Below are 21425 nucleotides of genomic sequence, written 5' to 3'. Positions count from 1 at the left end.
ATCAGTATTGATGCTCAAAAAAAAGAATCTAGAAGTATATATACTATGAAACCTCCACTCTTAGGCCAAAGAAATTTATTTCCTACTAAAGAGACACATGCCTATCCATGTTTATAGCTATTCTACTCATAGTAGGACATGGAAAATGCCTAGATATCCATCAGCTGATAAATGGATATTTTATTCAGCTATAAAGAAAATGAAATTTGTGTAAGTGAATGCAGCTGGAACACATGATACTGAGTAAAGCAACCCAGACCCAGAAAAGCAAACTTTATATATTCCTACTGGTATGTGGATTATTTAATTTTTTGTACTGGTGTCTTTAGATTTTTGTGTGCTTTATTTGAAGCACCTGTAGAAACCACAAAACTAGAAAGGGGGCATTGGGGGTGATCTTAAGGGAGAGATATAGTTTAACATAGTTGCTATGAGAATAGAAGGGTAGTAACATGGAGGAAATATTTGAGAGAGATGAAAGTGAAGGGCTGAGCAAGGGGCCGGAGAGAGGTAACTAACAAAAAGTGTGTTTACAAAAAATATGGGTTTCTACTATTTAATATAAGTTTCACATATACATTTTTATACATATAAAAGAGTTTAATTGGAATTAATCTACACAGGAGATAATGATCCTTTTATCAGCCATAGGCTGCCAAATACAAACCCCAATGCTAGGTGTTGAAGGCCTTCCTTCCTGTTGTCAGGTAAATGTGTCGTAGATACTCTTCAGATAGTATAGGCTATTGCCATCTCTATTGCTCTTGTTTCCCTCTAGAACTTGATGGTAAGACCCTATTGTTGAAGACAAATTTTTTGGTCATCAAACACAGAGTGATCAAGTTGGTACTTACCAGAAAGATTCCTCTTTGCTGTCCAGCTCTCGTAGTAGTGAAAGATGCTATGGTGGTTGCTGGAGGAAAATTTTATTACCAGTCTAGCTAGGCAATAGTACTAAAAACAGCATGATATTCTATCTCTCTCTCTCTCTCTCTCTCTCTCTCTCTCTCTCTCTCTCTCTCTCTCGCTCTCCCTCTCTCTCTCTCTCTCTCTCTCTCTCTTTCTCTCTCTCACACACACACACACACCAGACAAATTGATTAGTGGAATAGAATAAAGGATCCTGAATTAAACACATGCCCTTATAATGACCAGTTTTTTACAAGAATGATGAAAATGCACATTAAAGACAACATAACAAGATATGCCCATGGCTGCAATAGTGGCATGAAGATTATAGAGGTAAGCAACCACTTCCTCATTGAACTTAAGGTATGGGTCACAGGATCAAATGTATGTTTGGTATGGTATATCTGGTCAAGGACTCAAGAACTCATGATTAAGGAGTTCACAGGCCCTAAAGGCAAAAGTAGCATTATCTCACTAAAATAGATTTAATATCAAACTATTCTCTAAATTCATACCTTTAAACCCAGAGACTAACACAACCCTTAGAACTCATCAGAGAATGTGTGTGTGTGTGTGTGTGTGTGTGTGTGTGTGTGTGTGTGTGTGTATGTCTGTATGTTTGTGTGTCTGTGTGTGAGTAGTAGTCATTGTAGTCCTCATAGTAGTAGATGACTGTGGCTAATGTAGAAACTCACAAGTGATCAAATGAGCATCAGTGTACTGCTCAGCCACAAAAGAACATCTATATCACACACACACAGAGGGAGAGAGAGAGAGAGAGAGAGAGAGAGAGAGAGAGAGAGAGAGAGAGAGAGTTCATTTCCTTCACAGAGATAGAAGATAAGATTATAAGACCCAGAAATCAGAAAAGACCAGAGTGAAAGCGTCTTCTGGATATGACAGGACCACGGTACTCATCAGCTCGTGCTGTGGTTGACCACACAAGATCACATCAGTCAGCATGGTATCACAGAAGGGGAAGAGGAGCTAGTAAGTTGATGCCCTCTCAGAAGGAGTTTTAAGAGTGTGGACCCTAGTTGGGCAACCATGTTCCAGTAGACTGCCCCCATTTATGAGAATGTAGGAAGTATTTGGATAAGGGATTATTAACAAGCAAACAAAGAACACAAAGCTGAGAGGGAATGGAAGGAGTACAGTGAATCTGGAAAAAGTCAGAGGGAGGAATGTGGGACAAAATGGTAAAACTACATTGTATGACATCTCAAATAACTAATATAATATTACATTATGCTTTTAAAATTAAAAGTCAACATCTAAAGAAAAATTTAGTACAGATGGCCTCAATTTAGAGACGCCAGAAACTCTTGCATTCCAGAATGGCTGAGAACATTGTACAACAGAGTCACAGGGTTGAGGGGAGGGGAGGGGAGGGGAGGGGAGGGGAGCTCAGGAGAGGGGAGGGGAGGGGAAGAGAGAGGAGGGGAGGCAGAAATGCAGCTTTCCACACAGGTAAGGTTTCCAATGTTTATTGTCAAAGTGTCCCCCCCCCCGAAATGTGCTGTATCCACGAACACACCCATTAACTATAGATCATGGGTTGGGAGACTTACTATTAAAGGTTAGGTATTAAATATTTTTAGTAGTAGGTGCTCATTTTGTGTTTACTGCCATTACCTAGCCCTGTTGTTGTGCACAAAAGCAGCCAAGGTGGCAAGTGAACAAATGAGTGTGATGTCATAATGAATGTATCTGTGAACTTTCAAGTTTTGAGTTGTATAATTTTCAACCACCATTTTTTATTTTATCAATTATTAATACATATAGAAAACATGATTTTTAAAGATTTATTTTTATTTTCAATTTTGTGTGTGTGTGTGTGTGTGAGAGAGAGAGAGAGAGAGAGAGAGAGAGAGAGAGAGAGAGAGAGAGAGAGAGAGAGAGAGAGAATGTCTAGTGTGTGTAGAAGTCCTCAGATTCCCTATAGCTGTCAGCTGTCCGCGGTGTATAAATGTCATCAGATCCCATAAAGGACGGAAGAAGGATGCAGGTTTGGACAGAGCAGGAACACATGTGGATCAGGGAAAGGACCAGTGTACAGGCCAGAGACACCTAGGGACCTGTACCGTGGAGCAGACACCAGAAGGTTCACTTTTGTTTCCCTTTAACCTTTTTCCCCTCTTGTGTAGGATAGCTGGGTTGTATAATAAAGTCTAATTGTTAAGAAACATAGCCAACAGAAGTGGATGCAGAGAGGGAACTGCATAGGAGAGGGTGTAGGAAGGGAAACAAGGTGGGGGATCAGATGTAGGAAGAGTGGGGAGGGGAGGTAAGATGGCTTAGAGAGAAAAGGGAAACTGAGGGCCGGGGCATCTCTGAGACAAGCTGGAGACCTGTGACAGGGTAAGCTACTGGGAGGATATAGGGTGACTCTAACTAAGCTTTTTGACAGTGGAGGACATGAAGACTGAGGAAGGCACCTTCTAGCCAGACAGGACTTCTAGTGGTGAGAGGGAAATATCTATCCACCTATAAAACCTTTGACCCGAGATTTGTCCTGCTTGCAGGATGTACAGAGATAAGGATGGAGTGGAGGCTGAGGGAACATCCAACCTATTGCCTGGCCCAACATAGTACTCACCCCATGCAAGAAAGCCAACCCCTAGCATCATTAATGATACTCTGCTATGTTTAGAGACAGGAGCATAGCATAACTGTCCTCTGAGCGCCCCCCACCACCCCCCTTGCCCGCAGCTGATCGAATCAGATGCTGAGACTCAGAGCCAAGCATTAGGTGGAGCTGGGGAGTCCTGTGGAAGAGTGGGAGGTAGGGGGAAGAAAGACACAGAGGGGACAAGAAAGCCACAAGAACACTAACAGAAACAACTAACCTGAGGATCCAAGATGGCGGCGAGCAGTGTGGACCGCGTTTGGAGGCTCCAGTGAACAATTCAGGGAATTGCACAGATTTCTGAGCCAGGAACACCGAGGTCCGAACATCACGGCAGCAGGAGTGCTCCACGGTTCGGAGGGACCAGGGTGCGGAGGACCTGCGTGCCCCTGCACACGGGAGGAGCGTGGTTTTTCTCTGATCGGAGCGGCAGCAGCAGAGGCGGCAGCACCAGCGGCACCAGCAGCGGCGGCAGAGGTTTGCAGCTCATAGCCTTCCGGTGGAGGCGATTGGTGTGGTGGCTGGTGGGAATTGCTGCGGGAGAGGGGACTCGGGGCAGGATTTGGGTCGCGTGGAGCCTTTGGACCCAGATTGGACTCGGCGGACAGTTCGGCCCCAGAGTCCCGGGTATTGGCCCGGCCCAGCAAGCAATTCTGCCTGAGGCACTAACTCAGTGTGTGGCCACAGCTCCCCTGCTGTGGCGCAGGCTTAGTTGAGCACGCTGCTCCACACTAGGCACTACCTCAGCTCAGCGGCAGCTCCCCTGCGGTGACACAGTCTGGGCGGAGCACTTGGTTTCACCACAGGCGCTAACTCAGAGCAGCCGCAGTTCTCCTGCTGTGGCGCAGGCTTGGTGACGTGCTCGGTTCCATCCTAGGCACCACCTCAGCTCAGCGGCAGCTCCCCTGCGGGGACACAGTCTGGGCGGAGCACTTGTTCCACCACTGGCGCTAACTCAGAGCAGCCGCAGTTCTCCTGCTGTGGCGCAGGCTTGGTGACATGCTCAGTTCCATCCTAGGCACCACCTCAGCTCAGTGGCAGCTCCCCTGCGGGGACACAGTCCGGGCGGAGCACTTGTCCCACCACTGGCGCTAACTCAGAGCAGCCGCAGTTCTCCTGCTGTGGCGCAGGCTTGGTGACGTGCTCGGTTCCATCCTAGGCACCACCTCAGCTCAGCGGCAGCTCCCCTGCGGTGACACAGTGCGGGCGGAGCACTTGTTCCACCACTGGCGCTAACTCAGAGCAGCCGCAGTTCTCCTGCTGTGGCGCAGGCTTGGTGACGTGCTCGGTTCCATCCTAGGCACCACCTCAGCTCAGCGGCAGCTCCCCTGCGGGGACACAGTGCGGGCGGAGCACTTGTTCCACCACTGGCGCTAACTCAGAGCAGCCGCAGTTCTCCTGCTGTGGCGCAGGCTTGGTGACGTGCTCGGTTCCATCCTAGGCACCACCTCAGCTCAGCGGCAGCTCCCCTGCGGGGACACAGTGTGGGCGGAGCACTTGTTCCACCACTGGCGCTAACTCAGAGCAGCCGCAGTTCTCCTGCTGTGGCGCAGGCTTGGTGACGTGCTCGGTTCCATCCTAGGCACCACCTCAGCTCAGCGGCAGCTCCCCTGCGGGGACACAGTGCGGGCGGAGCACTTGTTCCACCACTGGCGCTAACTCAGAGCAGCCGCAGTTCTCCTGCTGTGGCACAGGCTGGACAGAGCTCTCGGTTCCACCAGCTCTAAGACTCTGGTTGGACACAGTGTACAGTTTGAATCCAGAATTCCTGGCTGAGATTGGTGGTCAGTTCGGGCCCTGAGTCAATAACTGACCACCACACGCACTTTGGGCCAAAAGGCCCTAGTGGAGCTTGGTGCGTAGTCCCAGCCCAAAAATTCTGGCTGGGCCCTGTGTGCATTTTGGGCCCAAAATCCCTAGCTGAGCTTGGCAGACGGTTCTGGCCCTGAGAATCTAGCTGAGTTCTGCCCGTGGTTCGGTCCCAGTGCTCCTGGCTGGACTTGGCAGGGGACACAGAAGGCTGTGGATACCTTGGCCTGACCCAACGCTCATTCAGAGACCCAGAACAATTGCAGGATCCACAGCAGAGAGGGACTGAGGATCACTGGCTGTGAGAGACCAGAACAATAGGGCTAACCTCCTAACATCCACACCAGTGAAGCTTTGAGCTCGCAGCCTAGGGAAATCGTAAGAAAACAAGTGAATCTATCGTCAGACACCCTCCATTCAACTCTGGAAGCTACCCAACAAAAACAAAGACGGCAAGATGTCTAAAGGACAACGAAAAAGCATACGCAAAAAACCCCAAAACAACATGGCGTCTCCAGTTTCCAGCTATCCCAAAGAAAACCACCCAGAGAACTCAAATACAACGGAAATACAAGAAAATGACCTCAAATCCCTAGTAATGAGGATGATAATGGAGGAAACAAATAAAATTCGTAATCAAATGCAGGAAGACGCAGACAAACAGGTGAGAGACATAAAAGAAGCACATAGAGTGGAACTGGAAAAATTGCAGGAAAATGCAAACAACCAGATGAAAGAAATAACTAAAATGGTTCAAGCTCTGAAGACCTATAAAGAGGCAATGGAAGAAACTCAGGAATATACAAAAAATCAGATGAAAGAAATCAAAAAATCAGTTCAAGATCTGAAAATGAAAATGGATTCAATGATAAACACACAGACAGAAGAAAAACGAGAACGTGAGACCTCAGAGAAGAAGGCGAGCAACACAGAGGTGAGCTTTTCTAACAGAATCCAAGAGATGGAAGAACGAATCTCAGGGCTAGAAGATACAATCACAGATATTGAATCAACCATTAAAGAAAATGCCAAATCTGGAAAACTCCTGACACAAAACATCCAAGAAATTAAGGACACCATGAAAAGAAGAAATTTGCGGATAATAGGCATTGAAGAAAGAGAAGACATCAGACTCCAGGGCCCAGAAACTATTCTCAACAAAATCATAGAAGAAAATTTCCCCAATCTAAAGAAAGAGATGCCTATAAACATACAAGAGGCCTACAGAACACCAAATAGAATTGACCAGAAAAGAAAAACTGCCCGCCACATAATAATCAAAACACAAAACATGCAGAACAAAGAAAAAATATTAAAAGCTGCAAGGGAAAAGGGCCAAATAACATTTAATGGTAAACCTATCAGAATTACACCTGACTTCTCAGCAGAGACCATAAAAGCCAGAAGGGCCTGGACAGAGATCCTGCAAACCCTAAGAGAACACAGATGCCAGGCCAGACTACTTTACCCAGCAAAATTATCAATAACCATTGATGGAGAAAACAAAATATTCCATGACAAAAATAAATTCAAACAGTACCTATCCACAAACCCAGCTTTACAGAAGGTACTAGAAGGAAAACTCCATCCCAAAGGGACAAGCTACAACCAAAACTACCCAGGAAATAGATAACTATCCCATGGCAAAAACACAACTACACAAACGCTCGACTGGAAACAACATCAAAATTAAGACTCTTAACAGTCACTGGTCATTAATATCTCTCAACATCAATGGCCTCAATTCTCCAATAAAAAGACACAGACTAACCGAATGGGTACATAAATAAGACCCAACATTCTTCTGCATCCAAGAAACACATCTCACCCATAATGAAAGGCATTACCTCAGGGTAAAAGGTTGGAAAAAAATATTCCAAGCAAATGGTCACAAGAAGCAAGCAGGTGTAGCCATTTTAGTATCGAACAAAATAGACTTTCAACCAAAATTAATCAAAAGGGATGAGGAAGGACACTTCATACTCATCAAAGGTAAAGTCAACCAAGATGACATCACAATTCTGAACATCTATGCTCCCAATACAAGGGCACCCACATATGTAAAAGATCTCCTAAAAAAGCTTAAACCACACATCGATCCCCACACAATAATAGTGGGAGACTTCAACACCCCACTCTCACTGAAGGATAAGTCATTGAAACAGAAACTAAGCCGAGAAATAACATCATTAACCAATGCCATGGGTCAAATGGATCTAACAGATATCTATAGAACCTTTCACCCAAACAAGAAAGAATACACCTTCTTCTCTGCACCCCATGGAACCTTCTCCAAAATTGATCACATCGTAGGTCACAAAGCAAGCCTCAACAGATACAAGAGGATTGAAATAATACCTTGTATCCTATCAGATCACCATGCTCTTAGGCTGCAATTCAACAACAGAAATAACAAAAAGCCTACACGTTTGTGGAAACTAAACAACTCTCTGCTAAATGACACCTGGGTCAGGGAAGAAATAAAGAAAGAAATCAAGGAGTTTCTGAAATTCAATGAAAATGAAGAAACAACATACCCAAATTTGTGAGATACATTGAAAGCAGTGCTAAGAGGAAAATTCATAGCACTAAGTGCCTTTAAAAAGAAATTGGAAACATCGCACATAAGCATCTTAACAACACAACTGGAAGCCCTAGAAAAAAAAGAAGCAGAAACACCCAAGAGGAGTAGACGCCTGGAAATTATCAAACTCAGGGCTGAAATTAACAAATTAGAAACTAAGAAAACAGTCCAAAGAATCAACAAAACCAAAAGCTGGTTCTTTGAGAAAATCAACAAGATAGACAGACCATTAGCCAAACTAACTAAAAGGCAGAGAGACAGTATTGAAATGAACAAAATCAGAAATGAAAAGGGAGACATAACAACAGACACTGAAGAAATTCAAAGAATCATAAGATCCTACTTTGAAGGCATATACGCCACAAAATTTGAAAATCTAAGGGAAATGGACGATTTTCTTGATCAAGTTCACTTGCCAAAGTTGAGTGAAGAACAGATAAACAAGTTAAATAGTCCCATTTCCCCTACAGAAATAGAAGCAATCATCGATGGTCTCCCAACCAAAAAAAGCCCAGGGCCAGATGGTTTCAGTGCAGAATTCTACCAGACCTTTAAGGGCGAGCTAATACCGATACTCTTCAAGCTACTCCAAAAGATAGAAATGGATGGAAAATTACCAAATTCATTCTATGAGGCCATAGTCTCATTGATACCTAAACCTCACAAAGACTCAACAAAGAAAGAGAATTTCAGACCAATTTCTCTTATGAACATAGATGCAAAAATACTAAATAAAATACTTGCAAAACGAATACAGGAGCACATCAAAGATATCATTCATCATGACCAAGTAGGCTTCATTCCAGGCATGCAGGGATGGTTTAATATACGGAAATCCATCAATGTAATCCATCATATAAACAAACTGAAAATAAAAAACCACATGATCATCTCCTTGGATGCAGAGAAAGCATTTGATAAAATTCAACACCCATTCATGTTTAAAGTTTTAGAGAGATCGGGGATACAAGGCACTTTCCTCAACATAATAAAGGCTATATACAGCAAGCCAATAGCCAAAATCAAAGTAAATGGTGAGATACTCAAGGAAATTCCTCTCAAATCGGGAACAAGGCAAGGCTGCCCACTCTCTCCATATCTCTTCAATATAGTACTCGAAGTTCTAGCCAGAGCAATAAGACAACAAAAGGAGATCAAGGGTATCCAAATGGGAAAGGAGGAAGTCAAATTATCCCTCTTTGCAGATGATATGATAGTGTACATAAGTGACCCTCAAAACTCCACCAGAGAACTCCTAAAGCTGATAAACACCTTCAGAAAATTGGCTGGATACAAAATTAACTCAAAAAAGTCTGTAGCCTTCCTATACACAAATGACAAGCTTACAGAGGAAGAAATTAGGAAAACCACACCCTTCACATTAGCCACAAGCAATATAAAATATCTAGGAGTTACCCTAACTAAGCAAGTGAAGGACTTGTATGAAAAAAATTTCAAAACTCTGAAGAAAGAGATTGAAGATGACCTGAGAAGATGGCGTGATCTTCCTTGCTCATGGATCGGGAGAATTAACATAGTAAAAATGGCCATCCTACCAAAAGCAATCTACAGATTCAATGCAATCCCTATCAAAATAACTACACAATTTTTTAAAGACATTGAAAGTTCAATTCTGAACTTCATATGGAAAAACAAAAAACCCAGAATAGCTAAAACAATCTTGTACAATAAAAGATGCTCCGGAGGAATCTCCATACCTGATCTCAAACTGTACTATAAAGCAATAGTAATTAAAACAGCATGGTACTGGCACAGCAACAGGCTGGTTGATCAGTGGAATCGAATCGAAGACCCAGATATGAATCCACACACATATGGTCACTTGATTTTTGACAAAGAAGCCAAATCCATTCAATGGAAAAAGGATAGCATCTTCAACAAATGGTGCTGGTCTAACTGGAGGTCTATGTGTAAAAAAATGAAACTGGACCCATATTTGTCACCTTGCACAAAACTCAAATCCAAGTGGATTAAAGACCTCAACATAAAACCAGAGACACTAACTCACTTAGAAGAAAAAGTGGGAAAGAGCCTGGAACATATTGGCACAGGAGACAACTTCCTGAACAGAACACCAACGGCCCAGGCCTTAATGTCAACCATTAATAAATGGGACCTCATGAGGCTGAGAAGCTTCTGTAAGGCAGGAGACACTGTCAAGAGAACAAAGCGACAGCCTACAGACTGGGAAAAAATCTTCACCAACCCTACATCTGACAAAGGTCTAATATCCAAAATATATAAAGAACTCAAGAAATTAAACACCACCAAACCGAATAACCCAATTGAGAAATGGGGCTTGGAACTAAACAGAGAATTCTCAACAGAGGAGTATCAAATGGCTGAGAAACACTTAAAGAAATGCTCAACCTTCTTAGTCATCAGGGAAATGCAAATCAAAACAACTCTGAGATTCCATCTTACACCCATCAGAATGGCTAAGATCAAAAATTCAAGCGACACCACATGCTGGCGAGGATGTGGGGAGAGAGGAACACTCCTTCATTGCTGGTGGGAATGCAAACTAGTACAGCCACTTTGGAAATCTATCTGGTGCTATCTCAGAAAAATGGGAATAGGGCTTCCTCAAGACCCAGCTATTCCACTCCTTGGAATATACCCAGAAGATGCTCCAGCACACAACAAGAAAATTTGCTCAACCATGTTCATAGCAGCCTTATTCATAATAGCCAGAACATGGAAACAGCCTAAGTGTCCCTCAGTAGAAGAGTGGATAAAGAAACTGTGGTACATATACACTATGGAATACTACTCAGCTATTAAAAACAAGGAATTCCCGAAATTTGTGGATAAATGGATTGAGCTAGAAATGATCATAATGAGTGAGTTAACCCAGAAGCAGAAAGAATCAAATGGTATATACTCACTTATATCTGCATACTAGCCCAAGGGGCATGTCCCACGAAAGCCTTCACTTACCAGGAAACTGGGACAGAGGGGAAGGCATCCTATTGGGACTCTAAATGAGAGACGCATGGGAGAACAGCAAAATAAAAGGATCCAGAGGGTCCTAGAAATCTACAAGTAGAACAATATGATAGGCAGATTTGGGCCCAGGGGTCCCGCTCAAACTAAGGCACCAGCCAAGGACAATACAGGAGGTAAACTTTAAACCCCTTCCCAGATCTAGCCAATGGTCAGAATATTCTCCACAGTTGAGTGGAGAGTGTGATACGACTTTCTCACATACTCTGGTGCCTCACATTTGACCATGTCCCCTGGAGGGGGAGACCTGGTGGCACTCAGAGGAAGGACAGCAAGTAGCCAAGAAGAGACTTGATACCCTATGAGAATATATAGGGGGACGTAATCCCCCTCAGGAACAGTCATAGGGGAGGGGAATAATGGGAAAATGGGGGGGGGGAGGAATGGGAGGATACAAGGGATGGGATAAACATTGAGATGTAACAAGAATAAATTAATAATAATAAAAAATAAAAAAAAAAAAAGAAACAACTAACCTAAACCCATGGGGACTCACAGAGACAGAAGCACCATGCGTGGGCTGCACCTAGGCCTCCTACATATATGCAACCAATGGGCAGTTTGATCTCCATGTAGGTCCTCTAATAAGTTGAGCGGGTGCTATCTATGACATGGACTCTCTTGCCTGCTTCTGATCACTTCCCACTAATGGGGCTGCCTTGCCTGGCCTCAGTGGATGAGAATGAGCTCAGTCATGATGTAACTTGATGTGCTGGGGTGGGTTGGGAGGGGAGCTCCTCTTTTCTGATGAGAAGAGGAGGGAGTATAGGGGAGGAGGGTGGCAGGGAGAGAATAGGAGTGGGACTGAGGTCAGGATGTAAAGTTAAAATATAAAGTTACAAAACAAATTACAAAAACAAGCCAAGGGTGAGTCTATTGAGAACTGTAGCAGCCTGTCTGAGCACAATGCTAGTAACTGATGCTACATGAACCGAATCTAGGTCCACTACTGTGTTCCTTCTACCAGTTCATAAGTCATGGTACTCTCTCATTTTATGTCAACTTGATACAAATAGAGTCATTTGGAAAGAGAACTTCAACTGAGGAAATACCTCCACCAGGTTGACCCATGGGAAAGTCTGTGGTTCATTTTCCTCATAGATTGTTGCCATGGAAGGGCATTGTTCACTAGGGGTTCCACCCCCCAGGCCTGTGATCTTGGATGCTGTAAGAAAGCAGGCTATGCAAGCCATGGGCAAGCCAGTAAACTGCAATTCTCCAGGCCCTTTGAGTTCCTGCCTTGAGTTTTGCCTTGAAAGTCCTTTGATAATGTGGAAGTGTAAGAGAAATAAACACTTTCCTACCCAAGCTTCTTTTGGTCATGGTGTTTATTACAGCAACTGAAACTCTAGGACCGCCCTCAGCCACCAGTTCAACTCAAAGAAAAGATAGGGTACCATACTTGAATCAGTGCGTTATTTATTGCATATTACCCTGTGTTGTGCCTGTACATTTTCTTGTGCATTTGTGATTGTGCTCTAAATATACCATGAAGAGATTTTTTTCCCACTAAAATAATATTTTGGGACCAGCAAGATGGCTCAGTGAATAAAAGGTATTTGCTAACACACCTGGTGACCTGAGTTCATCCACTGGAGCCCTCATGGTAGAAGGAGAAAGCTGCCTCTTCCTGGGTTGTCCTCTGACCTTCACATACACACTTTGGCAAAAGTGCATGTAGATGCGCGCGCGCACACACACACACACACACACACACACACACTCACACACTAAATGTAAACAACTTTAAAAATAAATATTAAAAAAAAAAAACCTAAAGTGCTATTTTGGATCATGGAATCAAATCTATACCCTTGTAGTCATCTTCCAACACAATAGGCAGCAGACATTTTGAAACTTTCTGAATTATTTATTACTAAGTGCTGTGCTTTGGGCAGGTTATATAGGCACATAAAATGCAATCCATACATCTCAGTTGCAACAACTTTCTCCATAGAGTCAGGGCGGCAATGGGGATTCTTCACCTGTTTAAGTTTCTGTCATGTGTATCAGTATAGCAAGGAGTTCAAGATAGCTTCTAAGAGTCTCACTCATCTCATACACACTTCAAATTATTCTCTCAAACACCCAAGCAGGTGCCACTCACAAAGAATTTAGCCGTTCATTTGGGGTTTGTTTTTTTTATTTTGGGTTTTTTGAGACAGAGTTTCTCTGTGTTAGCCTTGGCTGCCCTGGACTTGCTGTGTAGATCAGGCTGGCCTTGAACTCTCAGCAATCTGCCTGCCTCTGCCTCCTGAATGCTGGGATTAAAGGCCTGCACCGGGGCTGGAGAGATGGCTCAGAGGCTAAGAGCGCTGTCCGTTCTTCTGAAAGGGCCTGAGTTCAATTCCCAGCAACCACACGGTGGCTCACAATCTTCTATAGTGAGATCTCACGCTCTCTTCTGGCCTGCAGGCACACATGCAGGAAGAATACTGTATAATAAATAAGTAAATCTTTAAAAAAATAAATAAATAAAAATAAAGGCCTGCACCACCATCCCCTGGCTGGATTTAACAGTTTGTTTGTTTGTTTTTACTTTTTTTATTAATTTATTCATATTACATCTTGATGGTTAGCCTTTCCCCTGTTTCCTCCCATTCTTCCCTCCCTCCCACTTCCCCCCTTCTCCCCTCCCCTATGTCTGTGATTGAGGGAGACCTCCTCCCCCTATATATGCTCTTAGAATATCGAGTCTCTTCTTGGTAACTTGCTATCCTTCCTCTGAGTGCCGCCAGGCCTCCCCATCCAGGGGACGTGGTCAGAAAAGGGGCACCAGAGTTCGTGTGAGAGTCAGATCTCACTCTCCACTCAGTGGTGGAGAATATCATGTTCATCGGCTAGGTCTTGGTAGGGGTTCGAAGCTTTCTGCCTATATTCTCCTTGGCTGGTGCCTTAGTTTGAGGAGGACCCCAGGACCTAGATCTGCCTGTCATAAAGTTCTTGTAGGTTTCCAGGACCCTGTGGGTCCTACTATTTCCCCATTCTTCCATGCTACTCTCGCCTGAAGTCTCAATAGGATGTCCTCTCCTCTGACCCACTTTCTTGGTAAGTAAAGTTTTTCATGGTATGTATCCCTTGGACTAGTATTTTGATATAAGTGAGTAATACCATTTGTCTCTTTTTGCTTCTGGGTGAACTCACTCATTATGATAATTTCTAGATTAATCCATTTGTCCACAAATTTCAGGAATTCCTTGTTTTTAATAGCTGAGTAGTATTCTGATCCAACAGTCTTCTGCATTCAAGTGGATTTAGCAGTTTTAATTAATGTTCTTGGCTAACTGATTTAAGGTAGTGAGTCAAAGAAATAGCAAAGAAATAGCAAGTATCTTGAGACTAAAAAACAAATCATGACAAATTGCCTGGGAAAGGCCTCACGTGGCAAGCATAGAGGTAGACTCTAGCAACTAAACATGTTTCCTGTTCAGAGCCAATGAGAAAATGTCAGAACAGAATCGCACTTGGAAATGTAAAAAACTAAATTTTGTCACCAACCAGTGAGCCTAGAGGAGGACTCCAAGAGAGCAAAAAAAGACAATCATTGGAGGTTTCTTAAAAATTGAAGAAAAAGAAGAAGAGGAGAAGACTTATTTTACAAAGCATGTATTTCCAAATGGCTTTCCTGACATTCTGTATTACCAAAAGGTTTGATAAAAAGGCAAGAAAAAGAAACACAAATCAAGCAGACTTGATTTTTATATTATTAAGTACATCACAATTTGGGAATGTCATCCTTTAAGTAAAATTATATCTATCTTCCCCACAGGGGATTTTCATTTATGCCTTTTCCCAAATGAAAGACTTGTAAGCAGCCAGTTATAAATATTATTAGCAGGTCAGTGAGATGACTCAGTGTTAAGAGTACACAAATTACTCTTGCAGAGGACCTGAGTTCAGTTTCCAGCACCAATAGAGATCCAATACGTCTGGTCTCTGTAGACACTCACATGTCCATACATATACCCACACAGACACACACTTATGTGCATGGCAAAATGAATCATCATTGTATGATTTATGATGTGTTAATTATTGATTATTGGACTTACATATAAATATGAACTTTGCAGACAATGTGAAAAATTATAGTCATAACAATGAATAACTCAACTATTAATATTACATCTATATTTTTATTTTGTACAAGCAATTGTTGAAGCGTGTGCCCAGCAGTCTTACTGCACTGATTTACACATGCAATGATGCCTATCTGTGCCTTAAGTCAGTCAATATTTTATTGTGAGATTTCATTTTTAAACAAAGCTCAAGTTAAAATAAAAATAAATTATTATATTAAATTAAAAGATTTTACCTAATAAGGTTTTCATGGTACTTAAACTCATTTTCTATTAAAAGTCCTCCTACATATATGGAATAAATGTATGATTTTAAATTTTTAGTCTATTTTGATATGCCACAATTATTCCTACAACTTATCAAACAGACTTTTACAGCAGATGGCTAAAATAGATATTTTGTAACTTATTTATGCCTTTACACATTTTAATTTTTTAGTGTATTAACTGGGTAAAAGATTATTTATAACTCTGCAAACTGACAATGTGGAAACCCCAATTAAATGTGGAAACAATTGATGCAAACAAAACAAACATTAGGAAACATTAAGTAAATTCTTAGACATTGCATAGTCAAAGCTGAATAAAATTTTATAGGAGCCTTTCTAAAAAGTCAATATTTAAAAACATTTGCCTGTACTGTAATATTTGAAAGACAAATCTCATATTTGCATTTGAGTATACCGTTGAAGTAAGATGCCTCTGAGCAACAAATGTCTAGGAAAATCATGATTAGAATGGAAGGCAATCTGATATGGCTTCCCAAACAACATTCTCCGCTTTGGTCATGCCCAAGACCAGTGAGTAACCAGTGGCCACATAAGTTATTTTATTCTACCTCTGTAAAATGAATGTTGCAGATGACATTAACTCAATGCACTTATTGTTCACCTACTAGATTACAAAAATTGGGGTCAGGCCCTGAAGAAAAGAAAAGCATCTTTCACAGAACACAATTACAACCTGACACAGAATGCCTATCGTTTTTCCTCCCTAACATTACAGCTGTTTATTTCCATGTCATTGACGAAAAAGTAAAAGGTAGTTTCTGTAATTCCCCAAATTTAGTCAGCCTCTCATGGATCCAGAATTGTGGTTCAGGCTTTCTGACTTCATGTCCATGTTTTTCTAACAGTCCTGCCATGAATTACATAAACACCCTGATATTTCTTTATAAGACACAAAAACTGTGGATACATTATTCAATTAGTTGTGTGCTTGTACTTTCCTTTGTGTTTCCAATATAAATTATTCGGAAAGCTTGGACACATTTAAGGGATACTGTTTCCTACTCATCTATCTTAATAATAGTATAACTCAGGGAACAAGGCATTCCAGGGTGCAGCCTAGACAAAAAGTTATGTATTAAAAGAAAAACGAAATTGGAAAAAAAAAGGGCCTGGGCAAGAATCCATCGCCAATGCAGTGAAATTATTCTCCATTTTCCCAGTTCCCCCCAACTTTTAGTATTGGCTACGTATGCCTTTCCCTGGTTTCCCCCTAGAAAGAATCATGAGTATGCTCATCTAGTTTGTGGGTTTGGACAGATTTGGGGGCGGTTTGGCATACACTTTTACACTCATATTTTTTGTATGCCTTTCCTGTATATTACTTAGTTTAAACTCAAGGGAATACTGAATGAAAAATTACTTCAGAAAATGTTATGTGGAAGTTTCCTTTCCAAAAGTAATCTTAGTGAAAGAAAGATGGTTTGTTCTTGAGGATACCTGTAACATACTGTCAGCGTGATGAGAATACCAGTGTTCGGAAGACACATCTTAGAAATCTTAGATGTGGAGTAGAGGACCATTTGCTTTAGTGTAATGTGTTGTGATTTCCTTAGGATGAGAATGCCTGATGTTTCTTTTGCAAGTTCCAGCTTTCCAAAAGTGAGGGACCCTTTGTACCTCACCCTTGGCCAAAGATTGTGCTTGAAAGCAAATAGTTAGAACATTCGCTTATTTGGGATCTGGGAGGATGGCTCTGTTGATACGGTGCTTGCTGCACATATACACCGTGTGAGTTCACACCTCCAGCATATACAGTAAAAGCTGGGTGAAGAAATGAACCTACAATTCCAGTGCTAGAGAGGCAGGAACAAAGGGACTTGTCTACCAAATAAACAACATTAGATTGTCATCGTAATAATATCAACTTGATGTGGTTAATTTATGAATGGATTGAGACCATAAGTAGTAATTGGGAAAAAAATAAAATAAGTTCATTTTGTAAAAGCTTGGAAACATAGTATATGCTGGAGCTGGTGGGTGGCTGAGTAGTAAGTTTGTGTTTCTCTTTGGTTTTTTTTGTTTGGTTGGTTGGTTGGTTTTTTTTTTTTTTTCCTGATACATCCTGTAAGTCAATTTATCGTTCTGTTCTTGTATAGAGATCTTTATTTTAGCGTTTAAATTGTGAGTCTGGGCCATGAAGAAAAGAACACCAGAGCTCAGGAGTGAATGTCCATTTTATCATTGTGGCCAGCAGCTTCTAGATGCATTTGTCTCTTTTCCAGTGAAGGCAAAAGGGGATTCTGTATCTGCACTGCCTGAAAAGCATTTGAAGATGATAAAATCAGGAAGGCATGCTCAGCATATAGCACTAGAAAGGAAACTCCAACCAGGCCCCACCTGGGGGATGATTGTGCCATGTCTTATTACCCAGTTGTCTGGTGGAAACGACTTACCTTGAGCATGTTTGCAAGCCCTCACTTTGCATCCTCGTCACAAATCTTTCCCTACTCAGCTGCCCAATGCAGAGGTGCAGTGCATGAGGGTCTGAGCTGGCAAGGAAAATATGACTCCGTCCTATTTTTACTTCATATTTTCAGCACTATATCTTCTTAATAGAGTAGGATATTCTAGTTCAGATCAATAGTTTTCTATAAACATTTTGCTTCATGCTCAGTACATGTATTTTTAGCTAAATTACCACCTTGGACACACATTAAGAACAATGTGATTTGTGATTATAAAAGTAACATATTTGTTAATATATTTAAAAATATAGAAATGCATAAAAACTGAAAAATTACCTACAATCTTAATGACATGCTCTCTAATAATTTAATAGTTTATATGTATTCTCATAGTTTCTTTAGCCTACATGCATGTGTTTAAAAACATAGAAGTGTGTAAAGAACTTAAAAGGTACCAGAAATTCATAAAGTAGATGAAGGTATGTGAAAGAAAACGATGATTTTTATTATCTATCCCAAACATCATTATAGTGTGTTCCACTTTCCTCCGCAAAATTCTGCAAAGCTAAAGGTATACAGCATGGCTAATGTTATAAACCTTGGGCTTGGCATTAACTATGCATCTGGGAGAAATGAGGATTATGGTACATCTGAGAATATTTTGTAAATACTGCCTCATTTGCATCTAGTGCTTCTCCAGAGAACATGAAAAAGATGATATAGTTTCAATTTTTTGTAGCCACCGAAGATGAGTTATATTTAGACACAGTTAAATTCACTGTCACAATCTTGCAGCTGCTATAGTCGCCTGGAGCTGCCCACTGGTAGCCACAGTGAACCGAACCGTACTTGTCATCTTCACGTCAACTGTCAGCCTTTCGGCTGCATCTCTTTTGAGCTGTTTGTACACACGGTTTTAAAAACAGCAGGAAACTTTTATACTCTGGGCACTGAAGAGAAAGAATTTGGCTCTCATTTCCCCTGGTTGCCCAGAGTAGTATAGGATTCAAGCCCAGACATTCAGGAGGCTAAGGCAGAAGTTCAAAGACAGCCTGCGATAAATAACACTATCCTGTGTGCCCACCAAGGAAATATTCCAGAATCCTTATATGCCAGGATGGTGACTTTGACCACACAATAACACTGGCAGCAGGTCCTCTCCATCCAGAGGGAGGATGGATAATTTGATGAGAGCTTCATCCAAAAATGTACAGGTTCCAGCATCTTGTCCAAAGAAAACGCTAGCCCACAAATGAGTTTCTGTTTTTCATCTGTGATGTCAAGGCAGAGTGGCTGTATAACAGACACTCAGTCTTTTGGGTGAAAAGCAGTATGATGGAAGGCATGGACCACTTTGTGTTCAGGAATGGATGAACCAGCAGGGAAATGGCCATTATGACACAGCCATCTTTAATTTATCTGATTTATTTTTCTCAGTTGCAAGACGGTCCCTTCTGCAACTCAAGGAAATGTTCTTTCATCCCACCTGCTTGCAATACCCTGTAACTTTTGTGCTTCTTCTTCAGTTGTTTTTCTAGTCCCATATGCTCCTTAAGTCTAGTTTTAGTATAGAGCTAAGTTTATGATTATATAATAAAAACTCTGCAAAAAGTAAACAAGTACATTTACTGTTGACTCATTGCTTCTCCTTTGGTTTTTCAGCATGCACCCACAGCCTTAGTAAGCATTGAATTTTATGTTCTGTTGTTATGTTGTTGTTTTGTCTCATAAGAATGTGGTACAATTTTTTTTTACATAGAGAGTATTCTGTGTTGCCTTACAGAGACTGCATGCTGCTTACCACTGCTGACTGCTTAACCATTCTTGCTTTCTGCTGATCTATGGGTAATAGAAGAGGCCTCCTCCGGAAAACATTTCTCTGAAGTTATAATCGGATATGCTATGGACTTCTATCACAAGTCGTCCCAATGCAAAGTGGCATGGGCTTTACTGCAGTCACAGGAAATGCAAATTCGACCTGCTGTGACAAGTTGAAAGCTTTATTCAGCTGCCGGTGTTACAGAAGTAGTTCATTGTTCTGAGCTTTGTTTTGAGTAATTACTTTCCTGGACAGTGTTGGTTAACTGCTTGCAGACTTACTGCCCTTCTCATGTGTGATCATCACATTTATCTTCTTACTGAAAAGAGATATGACACAAATGCCATGTGTTCCCAAGGTTAGCACATTTAAGTGATAGAATATTTGTTTGTATAAATCCTTATATTAAAGTTAACTTCCATATAAGAGTAAGGCATGTACTTAGAGTTGGGTAATTGTCTAATACCTTACATTTGATTTTCCAGATTGATTTCTCTGATCCTTATGAGTGGACTCCACCATAGAATGATGGTTAAGAACAATCAGCCAAGCTGGGCACAGTGGCGCACGTCTTTAATCCCAGCACTGGGGGAGGCAGAGCCAGGCAGATCTCTGTGAGTTCGAGGCCAGCCTGCTCTACAAAGTAAGTCCAGGACAGCCAAGGCTACACAGAAAAGCCCTGTCTAGAAAAACCAAACCAAACAAACAAAACCGAAACCAAAAACAACACCAAAAACAAAACAAAAAACACAATCAGCCAGTAGAATGTTTGAGTACCAGTTTGAAGTGCTAGCTTTGACATTTTGGACAAAAAATTCAATCTTTTCTGTTGGTTATAAAAGGAAAAGTGATAATAATAATCTTATCAAATTATTACAGGTAAAGTCAATACATATGAACATTTTAGCATGATGTATTACTCAAAGACTAAGACCTTCAATAAGCTTGTGGAATGAGCGCATCAGACATGTAGGAGAAAAACACAAAGCACTGAAACATGACTAAGGCCACACACTTGCAGAACTGAAGTCAGAACAGCCATTCTTATTTTGGTCTTTCAGATAATACACTGCTTGCTTGCTTAATTAAACACATGTGTGTATACACAGTGGCTGACTTGAGATGTGATGTTTGGCCAACAAATGTAATTTCTGGGCGTGCATACTGCATTATAAAAAGTAATGAGAAAATAGAACTATAAAATGAGGGTTCCGCCAGGTGACTGTGGTACATGCCTTTAGTCCCAACACTGAGGAGGCAGAGGCAAGCGGATCTCTGAGTTCAAGGCCAGCATGGTTGACAGAAGAGTGAACCTTCCGGTATCTGTTTCACGGGATGGGTTCTTAGGTGTCTCTCTGGCCCGCGTGTTGGTCCGGCTTGTTCGCTGCTCCCCACGCACTCAAGCCTGGGCTGAACCTGTTGTTCTCTCCTCCCCACCTGCCTGAGTCACGTGGGAAGGGCGGTCTCCTTCTCCCTTTGAGAGTCCATTAGAAAAACAATAGCCCAGTTGAGGTTCCCAGGTCTGTTTCCTGAATTTCAGGTCCTGGATGGCTCCACTCAGTCTGTCACAAGGTATTCATGGGGTGCCCCAAGGGTAAAGCCCGCCAAGACTGCTTTCACCTGTGACAAAGCTTAATTTTTCCCACACATCTCCCTTTTTAAAAAAAAAAAATTAAGAACTATATACACACATATACATATATACATAACCAAGTCCTTTTATATTTGTTAACCTGAGAGAAAGTATTCCACTATCTTACCAAAAAGAGTCCCTTTTTTTTATGAGAAATTGCAATTATCAATCTATAAATGTGTTTTTAATTCTTAAACTAAAGCTTCTAGTAACACTGTGGCTATCTAGTCTTCAATCCCAT

The sequence above is a fragment of the Acomys russatus genome, chromosome 20 (genome assembly GCF_903995435.1).
Source record: "Acomys russatus chromosome 20, mAcoRus1.1, whole genome shotgun sequence".
NCBI lineage: Eukaryota > Metazoa > Chordata > Mammalia > Rodentia > Muridae > Acomys > Acomys russatus.
Note: the sequence above shows the minus strand (reverse complement) of the source record.